Source organism: Micromesistius poutassou, assembly GCF_964030765.1.
Source record: "Micromesistius poutassou genome assembly, chromosome: 21".
Classification (NCBI taxonomy): Eukaryota; Metazoa; Chordata; class Actinopteri; order Gadiformes; family Gadidae; genus Micromesistius; species Micromesistius poutassou.
This window is the reverse complement of record NC_140291.1, coordinates 7,510,606-7,523,105: the sequence shown is the minus strand read 5'-3', so window position 1 is coordinate 7,523,105 and position 12,500 is coordinate 7,510,606.

Here is a 12,500-nt window from a genome sequence, read left to right as displayed (position 1 = left end):
ACACGTGCCGGGCAGAGGTTGCATTTCTGTTGAAAAGGGAAGACTTGTGTTTTAAAGGCGGCACTTCCAGTTAGGAACCGCACAGTTAGCAGCGGTTAGAGCAAAGTGCTAATTCTCTATAAAAACAGCAGCGCGTACAGTGCTGAAACCCATACAACAGGCCGACCTTAAAGAGACAAGAGAGATGGATGGTAAGAGAGATGGTAGAGAGAGAGAGAGAGAGAGAGAGAGAGAGAGAGAGAGAGAGAGAGAGAGAGAGAGAGAGAGAGAGAGAGAGAGAGAGAACGAGGGGGAGAGAGGACAGGAGGGGGGCGAGGGGGTGAGGCGGCGCAGATTTACAGAAAAACACAACAAAAGAGGCGTAAAGCAAAAAAAGGGAATGCAGGAGACCGCAGGGATGCTGGGAGAGTGCCCAGGGCCCAGGCTGCATCTGGGGATGCCAGATCACACAAACACAGACTCCCGCACCAATAAATGAGCTTCATAAACTGCAATTAAAACCCTGGGCACTAATTTAGTGGAAGTGGCAGCCTGTAAAAAAATAAAAGGTTTAGGGGGTGGGGGGGGGGAGGTCGTTGGAGGGGGCAGGAGGCTGCAGAGCTGACTCTTTCTTCCTTTCTTTCTTGCTTGCTTTTTCTATGCTTTTATAGCTCTATCCTTCACTTTAATCCAAAACATTCAAGCTCCCCAGTGCACATTTCCCAGTACAGGCATGCATTCTTACACACACGCACACGCACACACACACACACACACACACACAAACAAACACACAAATACACCTACACACACTCTCAAACACACACACACACACACACATACAAACACACACACACACTTTCAAACACACACGCACACACACGCACACACACTCAATGTGCTCACATGCGACTGAGCACACAGAATAGAGATAGGAATCAACATATTACAAATAATCACATGAATCTAGTTCCACATGCGGCGTGTGCTTCCTCGAGACACAAACCGAGACACAGACACAACCACCAACACACATACACACACATACACCCACACAACCGCACAGAACTACACACACACACACACACTCAAACACCCACACAAAAAAAAAAGGGAACATGTTTCACAAGGGCAGGTCACGAACAGTAGCCCGCAGCCGACCCATGCAGCCTATAACCGGGGCTAACAAACTCAGAATGGATCGGCCATGATACGCCGTGCCATGCAACGTCATGTCGCTGAGCTCTGTCGGGGGCCGTGTAGTATTATGTAAGCCCCAGCCAGGATGCGATGTCCTCATAATGAGATGTGTGCCGATGTTGTCGGGCCGCTATACGGCTCCCAGCGGACGAGTCGGCCTCCCCCGACCTCGTCCTGCTAACCAACACATCTCTCCCACATCTCTCCCACACTTCCAGCTCACTGTTGGTCCTCCGCGTGTCCCTCCGTAGATACACTGTATATACTGGCGAGATATCGCATTCGGCTTCTAAGCATGCGTCAACAATGCCGCTGTCTTGCCGTGAGGTTAACCACCCACCTTAATGAATGGACGTGGATGCGACAGAGGTCCTTTCCCAGTCTAAATCACTCTAAATCATCTTATTTCAAGGCTATATTCAAGCGGGTTGGTTTCTGACATAGGTCAGACGTGTAAGGATAGTAAAAAAAAAAGTATTTTTTATTTATTTTTTACTAGAATTACCACAAACACACATTTGACCCGACCCGCTTAAAAGAAGGCGATTTACAGTGATTTTGACTGGGAAAGGACATCATTCAGTCCCATCGACGTTCATTCATTCAGGTGGGTGGTCACCCCGTGGCAAGATGGCGGTGGCATTGACGCATACGTTCCACTGAACAACGCAGCTCAGGCTATATCCAGGGTTGCCAACTCTCACGCATCTGGCGTGACACTCACGCTTTCAGCAGCAATCTCACGCTCTCACTCACGCGCAAAAAACGCCCCCAAAAAAAAACAACTCCCGTTAAATTTCTGTTGATGACTTGACTAGACTAGACCAGACCACAGCGTATTGTTTTTAACGAAAGGGGAGGAGTTTAAGACATCTCCCGACAACGTCCCAGTTGATCCGCTGAAAACGTTGCTGAGCGTCTTCCAGCCCCTCCCCCAACAACTCTGCCTGTCCACAACTGCAACAAGATTTACAGAGTCTCACGCCAGCCAAAATCCCAAAGTTGGCAACCCTGTATATCTAGTCTATAGTCTATATATATGTGGTGTCACTTGAGGTCATCCTCTAACTTCGGATCCAGCTTTGAGACTCTCTCTCGCTCTCTCTCTCTCTCTCTCTGTCTCTCACTCTCACTCTCCTGTCTGCCCATGTCGCACATCGCTCTCACGTCTGCCTCACGGTCGCTGTGGAGTGGCTGTGGTTTTGCCCTGAGGCCAGATCAAGCATCTCGCTGGGCATCTCTCTGGGTGTCGGGTTGCATGCCATGTACTGGTATGCAATGTCCCTAAACCATGGAAACATACACGGAGAGGACCGTCCCCACTGGGATGTCATAATACACTCCATTACATACGTGAGATTGCTTTCAATATGGACTCGCTGGGCCATAAGCGTTTGGTTGTTCGCAGCTTTGCAGGGGGTTCCGCACGATTCATAGATGTGGATGGAACAACGCAGGGCCGTAGCATTGACTGCAGTGGCCTCGGACTCAAAACTGATTTATTTTCGCTCGCCTTCTCCCAGTGGGGGGGGGGGGGGGGGGGGGGGGGGACAAAGGATTCTTATGGACACACACGGAATGGCTGGAACACACATGCAGCGAGGCCTGTGTGAGCCGAGCCCTGTGTTAGCACAGCCCCTTCACTAGCCAGCTTGCGCTGTTTAATTGCCTATTGATTACCGTGTCTTGGTCTAATGAAAACACGGAAGGACCCGACCGAAGAACAACTTAGAGGAAAAAGAACAGTGCTACATGTGTGTAATGCATGACTGGTCCCTCTCTCTCGATCCTGCACTCTCTCTTTCTCTCTCGCTCTCTCTCTATCTCTCTGTGCCTCTCTCTCTCAATCCATGGGGAGAGAATCGAGCTAAAGTAAAGTGGACAGAGGAGTAAATAATAGACTACTCTCGTAGAAGCCTGCTCACATTTATAGTACAGGAGAGGTCTGGGTCGGTTCAATTTCAAACATACAGAAGTACTTGTTTGCTAGCGATAGTGAGCTAATGAAGCAGGGATGCTAGGTTTGGGTACCTGGCCGGAGTGAGATTACGATGCCATGGGATTGTACACATACACGTACGCGCACCTAATCACGTGCACATATTTGGACACCATCAGGGTTTGAAAAAGTATGCAGCTTACACTTGTGGCGGGAGCGGGGGCTTATATAGCCTGACTTCGCCCACGCCCTGATTTCCACCCATTTCACGATATTAGACCCACACTAACCCATTAAAGGGCACACAGGTTGGTTATTAATGAAAGTCAAACACGTCTTGTGTCTGAAATCTTGCTCAAACGCCTTCTTGGCTACCTGCTGTGCACCTGACCAGCCGTCCAATCAACACAGAGGTAATTATCGCGTACCAATCAGGGATAAGTTAAGAGACAGATCAGGGGAAACAAGCATATAATAGCCCAGGTTTTTAAATACTCAGCTATCTTCCAGAGTCATGGTTTACCCATTACAGTTTGACCCTAATACGTTGGCCTGTGCGGTGCTGTGGCGGTGAGAGCAAATATGAGAGTTGGCAACCCTGTAATAAAGGCATGCAGCGTTTATCGAGAGAGGAAATGAACACGTCAGCCCTCTTATCTCCTCCTGAATAAAAACAGCATTGACAACCATCGAGGGAAGTGTGGGTTTGAGTTTGGTTTCACTTACTGAAACCCCCTTTATCATACACACACCCACGCACACACGTGCGCACACACACACACACACACACACACCTACACACACACACACACACACCTACACACAAACACACACAGACCTACACACAAACACACACACACACACACACACACACACACACACCTACACAGAAACACGCACACACACCTACACAGAAACACGCACACACACACACACACACGTCATCAAGGCTTCCTGAATACGTCCCCACTACTTCCTGTGTGCTAAGGTGAGCGATGCGCGGTATTCAGCCGTGTGTATCGTAACCTCATTAGTGTTGACGTCATGCTGGCTGGGCATTTACTGATGAGGAAAAAGAGGACTTTTGGGTTCCAAAGTAGCTCTCTATCAAAACAAAAAATGTAATATAATCAAAACTAACTCAACAAGGGAAACTGTTGCCCTTGTTGAGTTGGTTGGAGGTGGTTTTGATTTAATTAACATCTTTTCTTACATTTTCATTTAGAACAATCGTATTCTGCTTCGGCAATGAGCTCTCTCTCGGTTAAAGGGGCGTTTAGAAGTGGATTACGTTACGGTAGATCTTCCTAATGTTCCCCGACGAGGCGACACATATAATCCAGAGGGATGAACAGATCACCGGACTAAGTAGTCATTAAGTAATCATTCAAGAGTAGGTGTCCTATTGCAGCGGTGAGAAGGGATTCTCTGTCATTAGAATCATCCTCTTATACGATATACAGAAATACGAGTTCCATCCAAGCACTGCGGGGTGCGGTGTCTTTTATATGCTCTCTCTTGTTATACCTCCTTCGATGCTAATGCTACTGCTAATACTGATACTTACTTAATAGTCTTTTATATGCGCTCTTTTGTCATATCTCCTTCGATGCTAACACTACTGATAATATTGATACTTACTCAATGCTAAAACTATACTCAATGCTAAAACTATATAAATAGTATAGTACTATATAATACTATACTATATAAATAGTAACTAGTAGTTACTAAATAGTAACTAGTAGTTACTATTTATACCGGTAAGTAATAATAATTACCATCAATACCAGTGAAATAAGCCAAACGCTATTATCCGGTTTAATGCATCTCATCTCATTGAGACTAATGCCTTTTGTATATTGGGTGAAATAAAATAAATTAACTTAACTAAGAAAACCACATACTAGCACTGACTCATGCTATGACAGCACGGTTTCTGATAAATGCCAATATGACTACTAGTAAGCTACTACTATTACCACTATAATGGATGGTAGTGCATTGTAAAAAACACAAAACATATGAAAACACTTAATCTCAGAGCCAGAAGTCCATCGATGTTGTAGCAGAAATTTCTGGGGGGTGGTACAGAGTCTAGGTCTAGAAGCCAGGATGGGAGGAGGTAGCCCTTGTTTGCTGTATACAGAGATATTTGACCCAAGAAAACTCATTTGCGAGAGTGGATGAAGCTGTCAGAAGGGGATTTTAATAAGAGTATTTCTTCAGTGGCTAGTCTGCACGACGTTGATTTCAAACCCTTACAGACACTTTTTTTTTACAGTTTACTACTGCCGGCTGAGTTTGTGTTTGGCCAATTACGCACTTGCAGACCCCAGCCTCCATCAACATGATTGGTTGGAAACAGATTTGAAGCAAAAGAAAGTGAATCGCCCCGTTCAACCAGGTTTGAGCTCGCCTGCCATCAGACTTTGACTAATTAATGCAGTAATAAACATTAACTAACAATTAACTCACATTAGTTAATTAACAGTTAGGTAATGGTATAGTAAGCATTTACTAATGGTTTTAATGTTTACTAATGGTGTTCATGTTAAATTAGGTAATGGTGCTCTTTTTAACTAAATTATTACAGTTAACTAACCTTTTTTAAATAATGTATAAATATTAACCTGAGAAAACTGGTGCTGGAGACGGACATGGATGGACAGAGTCGCAGGTGGAAGGACAGACGGCGGGTATTTGGAGATTGGAGTGTACACTGTGCTTTCGGATCGGTTCCTGGTGAGGGGACACACACACACACACACACACACACTCTCTCTCTCTCACCGTGCCAGAGGTGATTAGGGATGGCTGGCTGATGAGCACTCACCTGGACTGACTTTTAGAAGGGCGGGAGAGAGAGGGAGAGAGGGAGGCAGTGAGGGATAGGAAGAGAGGGAGCGACAGGGAGCGAGATAGGGAGGGAAAAGAGAGATGAGGGGAGGGGTGTCAAAAGCAAAGCATTAGGGATTTCACCAGAGGCACACGCATGTGTGTGCACGAGTGTGTGTTTGTTTGTGTAATGTAGTGTATGTTGCATGTGTGTGTGTATGTGTGTGTGGGGGTGTGTGGGGGGGGGGTGACGGGGGCTGGTGAGGAGAGGGAGGGGGGGAGGGGGGGGGGCGTCCCAAGAGGTAGCCAGATGTGTAATAGGGCTCATCAGGGATTAAGGTTGTGGTGTGCTGCCTGGCGGGGAGCCAACAGAGACAAGATGCTGATGACCTGGCACTGCCATGCCTGTGGGCGGGGGGGGGGGGGGGGGGGGGTGGGGGCGGGGGGTGAGGTGAGGTGAGGTTCCCTGGCAGATGTCAACACAAGGGTTTTATGTCCCTAAATCTGGCTGTGGTGTAACTCTCTCTTCCGGCGGCTGCCGGGTCTTAATGGATTGGGTTTGACGGACGAGACCCCGGCATGTCGGACGCAGGGCCGTCCGCCTCAACCTCTTGATCCGACTGAAGGGAGAGGATCTGCACTGTGCCCTCGCTCCTTCCCTCTTTAAAGCCCCCCCCCCCCCCCCCCCCCGTCCACTCTCTCTCTCTCCGACACACACACACACACACACACACACACACACACACACACACAAACACAGTAATGAACGGGCACATACACACACACACACACAGTTATAAATGACACACACACACACACACAAAAATGAATGGGCACGCACACACATACGCACACGCACACACACACACACACACACACACACACAAACACTATAACAAAATAGCAGTGACTATAACAAGTCATATATACAAAACAGTAGCAACATAGAACTGAATCTAATCAAAAAGGATTGAATGGAACAAAGGAAAGAGGAGCAGAGCAGAGAACAGCTTGGCGTGGAGGGCACTGCAGGACACCGAGTGAGCTGAGGTGAACTCTGACTCCCAGCATGCTTTGTTGCAGGCGGGCAGGCGGTTCCCTCTAGGTAATGGTCGTGGTGGAACATGAGCCCACACATCCATAGAGCCAAGTGGCCTAGTTTAGGGACTCTCTCTCTCTTGCTCTCTCTCTCTCTCTCTCTCTGTGTTTCTCTCCCCCTCCTTCTATTCTAACTCCCTCTCTCTCGCTCTGTCTCTCTCTCTTTCAAACATGTGCACACAAACATGTGCACACACACAAGTATACGCACACATACTTGCACACAGACACGTGAACACACACACACACACACACACACACACACTCACACACACATGCATTGTATTTCCTGGTATGGCACATGAGCAGCCCAGCAAATCATGCAGAGTTAACTTCAAAGTTTGTTCCCAAAAGGTCATTGGATCATTGTAATGATCGTGTGACCCCTGATCCACTAGAGCGCGTTGGGTAGGGCAAAGGATTTGTTGCTGATCTTCTGACCAACCAACCCTTCACAAACACTTCTCATTAGCATTTCATTACTCACAATCCCCTGCTCTCTCCTCCCCGTCTCCTGGTGTTCACTCACTGCCGCTCACTCATCAGTTCATTCTTTCTCTCCTTCCAACTCTCTCTCTCTCTCTCTCTCCCTCCCTCTCTCTCTCTCCCTCCCTCTCTCTCTCTCCCTCCCTCTCTCTCTCGCTACGCCTGTCTCTGTCCTGACCCTTGTGGTGAGGACATGGGTTATTTGAAGTGGAATGCGGCCTGTCGCTTGATGTTATGTCCAACATGGGACCAGAGACACTCCGGGACCGGGCACAGAGCCAAAAACGTTCAGACCAAACCCAACCATAAGACTCATCATCTCTCCCTCACTCTCTCGCTCGCTCTCTCTTTCTCTTGCGCGCTCTCTCTCTCTATCTTGCTCTCTCTCTCTCTATTTCCCTCTCTCTCTCTCTCTCTCTCTCTCTCTTCCCCCCTCTCTCTCTCTCTCCCCCCTCTCTGTTTATATTTATATAAATAAGACAGATTTCGAGAGGGGACAGGGAGCGGAGGGACCAGCAGAGAATAAAATGACAAACAGCAAAGAGAACATGAGTGGAAAAATGAATGAGTGAAGAATGAAAGCGAGCGCATTTGCCTTGATATTCCCTGCCTACTGCAATACCAAGAAAGCACTGAAATGATTGGGCCAGTTATGCAGATCACAGACCGAGACAGAGCGTGAGGCAGGACAGCCGGTTCGGTCATTAGTCCGGTCCTTGAAGTCCATTAGCCGCTAACTGTTGGAGCCGCCATTTTAATGCATAATGGGACCATCGTCTTAATGCTTTCAGTATCTATTATCATACTGCATCCTCAGATGTCTGGGGAGGAATTAATGGACAGAGGGTGGAGGGGCCTATTTTTTTGGTCACATAGCATTAGAAAGGGCGTGTGTGTGTGTGTGTGTGTGTGTGTAAAGGGGCCGGCACGTGCGATGTCGGATGTTTCGAAATGGTAGTTGCACTTCCCTATTCATCTGCTAGATTGTGTGACAGTATTGAGAGTGAATTTTCAGCTTGTGCCATGTCTTGCACGTGTATTTGTGTTAGTGTGTGTGTGTGTGTGCGTGCGTCTGTGTGTGTGTGTGTGATGTCTGAGGACATGGTGTGATGAGAGATGGCAAGAGTGTTACCATGGCATTTCACTCCCGGCCTCATTATCATCATCATCCCCCCCTGAGTCTTAACAGTCAGTCACAGAATCATCTGTGAGGTGTTTCCTCTCCCAGTGTCATGTATCATCATGACCTCTGACCTCATCTTCACAGCAAATTGTTTTGATTGATGGCTCTCCAAAATGAACTGAATCTTCTGTTTGGTTCTCAAAGGATTTATCAACTAAATATAAACTTATATATTTAAACAAATATCAAAAATATTTTTAAATAGATCTATGAACTGGAGGACATATGGGTGAATAGTAGAAAATGTGGGCACACACACACACACCCGGACAAACAGAAGCGAATTTACAAACACACACAGACATACACACCTACACACACAAACACACAAACACACACAGACATACACACCTACACACACAAACACACACACCCAGGCATACAAACCTACACACACACACACAAACAAACACACCTGGGGAGCGATCAGTCAGGGATAGTGATCAGTGACAGACTTTGGCCATCAACCAGCATTGATCAGACCCAGCTGCCAGACCACAGCTAAATCAATCATGTTCATTGATCCAGCTACATGGGAATGCTGTACACTGGAGCCTGTGTGTGTGTGTGTGTGTGTGTGTGTGTGTGTGTGTGTGTGTGTGTGTGTGTGTGTGACAAAAAGTAACTGGGTTTTTGCCAACATAATGCATACAACTTAAAAACGTATTGGGTGTAGCATACTATTAGACACTCTGTCTAGATGAGAAAAGGCTTTGAGTGGCTGCCTTCTCTCCTTGCCCTTGTATCGCAGTGTAAAAGGCCTGTGTGAAAGAAAACACACCCAGTGCATTTGAATACGCCAAGGCTGTGCCAAGGTCCACTCAGGCTTGCAGGCAGAGTCATCTGTTGACTGCCACAGCCAATAGCAATCATGTGCTTTTCATTTGTTACCACAACACAGCAGACCTGATGAGCAGCACTGCAACACGGGGACGCATGCACAGCCCTGGAGAAACACACACTCCGTCTCTGTCTCTCTCTTTCTCTCTGCATCTCTGATCCCCTCTGTGTCTCTATTTCTCTTTGCATCTCTCTCTTTCTCTCTGTCCCTCTCTCATTCTCTTTGCATCTCTTTCTCTGTCCCTCTCTCTCTTTCTTTGCATCTATCTTTCTGTCCCTCTCTCTCTTTCTCTTTGCATCTCTTTCTCTGTCCCTCTCTCATTCTCTTTGCATCACTCTTTCTGTCTCTCTCTCTCTCTCTCTTCATCTCTCTTACTTTTTTTTACTCCTTTATCATGTTTTTTTATCATTTGAATGTACCAACGTTCTGTCAAATAAAGTCATTTCTTTCCGTCTTTTTTTCCAAGTAGAAATGAAGTGCTAATGTGTTCGGCATCCTAAAATAATCTTTAACATGGACATGTTAAATGTCAAAGTTTTCATTTTTTTATCCTCCTCATCCCTCAATAGCCTTTTCTATGTCTCCTTGTGTTTCGTGTCACTGTTTGGGTTAACCTGCCAGCCACTCCATCACCACCCCCCACACACAAACACAGCACACACAAACACCAACGCTCTCAACAATCATCATCATCAGATGGAATGTGGGTGAAGTGGCTGAAGCCCTTGGCCATTCCAACACAGCTGTCACCAATCTGAGTCACGTCACATCACCTCAGAGGAGGGGGGGCGGGGCTTGGTCATCAGCATGACTGTAATGAAAAACAGTGGAGAAAAATTCCAAGGGAATAATTATGTTTGGGACTGGTCATCTGTAAAACATGATTTTTATTGACACTGCGGTTAATAACAGCTGACGTGGAGGGAGGAATGGTGTTCTTGGGTTGACTTCAGCATGCCTGTGTGTGTATGCTTGTGTTTTTGTGTGTGGGTCTGGTTTGTGTGGATGTGTGTGTTGGTGTGTGTGAGTATGTCCGATGTGCACATGTGGTGGGTCAATGTGTCTAATCAATTCCTTCCAACTCTAGTACGTGTGAATGTATTTGTTTCTTGTTATTTCTTTGTTTTGGCTGCGTGTGTGATTGTCGGCGTCTCTCTCTGTGTGGACTCACAGCAGGGCTACACACAGTCACACGCACACACAAACGGAGAAGACAAGAGGTGATGACGGTTAAGGAGTGGTGAGGAGAAGAAGATAGACATGAGAAGAGGAGAGGAGAGGAACAGTAGGCAGAGGAGAGGAGGGGAGATGAGAAGAGAAGAGAGGAGGAAGAGGAGAGGAGGAAGAGGAGAGAAGGGGAGGGGAGAGGAGGAAGAGGAGAGAAGGGGAGGGGAGAGACGACGAGAGCAGAGGAGAGGAGAGGAAAGGAGAGGAGAGGAGGGGAGAGGAGAGGAGAGGAGGGGAGAGGAGAGGAAATGAGGGGAGGGGAGAGTAGAGGAGGTGAGAGGATGGGGGAGGAGAGGAGAGGAGAGGAGAGAAAAGGAGGGGAGAGGAGAAGAGAGGATAAGGGAGGAGGGGAGAGGAGGGAAGAGTAGAGGAGGTGAGAGGTGAGGCGGCGAGGGGAGAGGAGACCGTAGACGAGAGGAGCAGGGGAGTAGTGGTGAGGGGAGGCAGAGAGGAAAGAGGAGACATCACACTGTGACCATAACCTAAAAGTCCTGAGGTGGGAAGACAGGAAGTGGAGAGAATCAGCGGGCTCCCAGAAAACGGTTTGAAATGCGATGCTGCTGTCTTTATGGTTCAGGAACAATGCTCCACATTCCTCCTCTAGCGCAGAAAACCTCTTACTCTAGCGGAACCACGCACACACACACACACACACATACGTCGTTTCCCCATGGACCCCGGTTTTGACATGAAAGGATGTATGTATGTGTGTATGTGTGGTGAGAGGGGGCTAGGAGGAGGGTGTGTGTGCTGTGCTTTTATCAGGTGGAGGAGAAACAGGGGTTTTAGGGCGAGCTGCGGGGTGAGGCATGGTGGGGTGAGCGATTGCCGGGGGGGGGGGGTGGGGGCGGGGGGGGGATTGGGGGGTGAGGAATTGGGGGTGAGGGATTGGGGCTGAGAGATCTGGAGCGGGGCAGGGGGGGAGGGGGGGGTGAGGGATGGTGGGGGGTGAGGGATGGGGAGGAATGGGGGGGGGGGGGGGGCTGAGGGATGGGGGCTGAAGATTTATCTGCTGCCGTCGGAACACTTTGACCCCAGAGTTGTAAATCTGTCAGAGAAGTCTGGCCGGCCCAACAGGAAACATCAAGAGGAAAGGGGGTCTGGGGGGGGGGGGGGAGAAGGGGGAGGGATGGTGGGTGGGTGGGTGCACCACCAATAAAGTCAACCATTTCAAAAGAGGCCCTTTTTAGGCTGGGCTTGGGGGTGGTGGTGGTGAGGGGTGATGATGTGTGTGGGGTGGTGTTGTTGTGGGGATTGGTGGGGGGGGGGGGGTCCAGGCACACCGTGTTTACAATCCTGCAACTGATCCCTCACAGCCGGGGAATCTCTCTTACAACCTCTACTCGTAGTAGTACTCACATACTCCACACACATGCACACGCATGCACGCACACTCGCAGGCCACACACACTCTCTCTCACACACACACGCGCGTGCGCGCACACACACACACACACACACACACATATAGGGACACTCCACCCTATACAAAGAAACTCTATACAGCAGGCAGCTCACACGCATGCATGCACACACACAAGCATAAACAGAGAGACACACGCGCACACACACACACACACACACACACACACACACGCATACACATAAACAGAGAGAGAGACACACGCACACACACACAAACACACACACAGAAGCATGCAGGAAATGGCGGTTGTGAAATATGGATGTTTCCAAAGTATGTTCGAGTC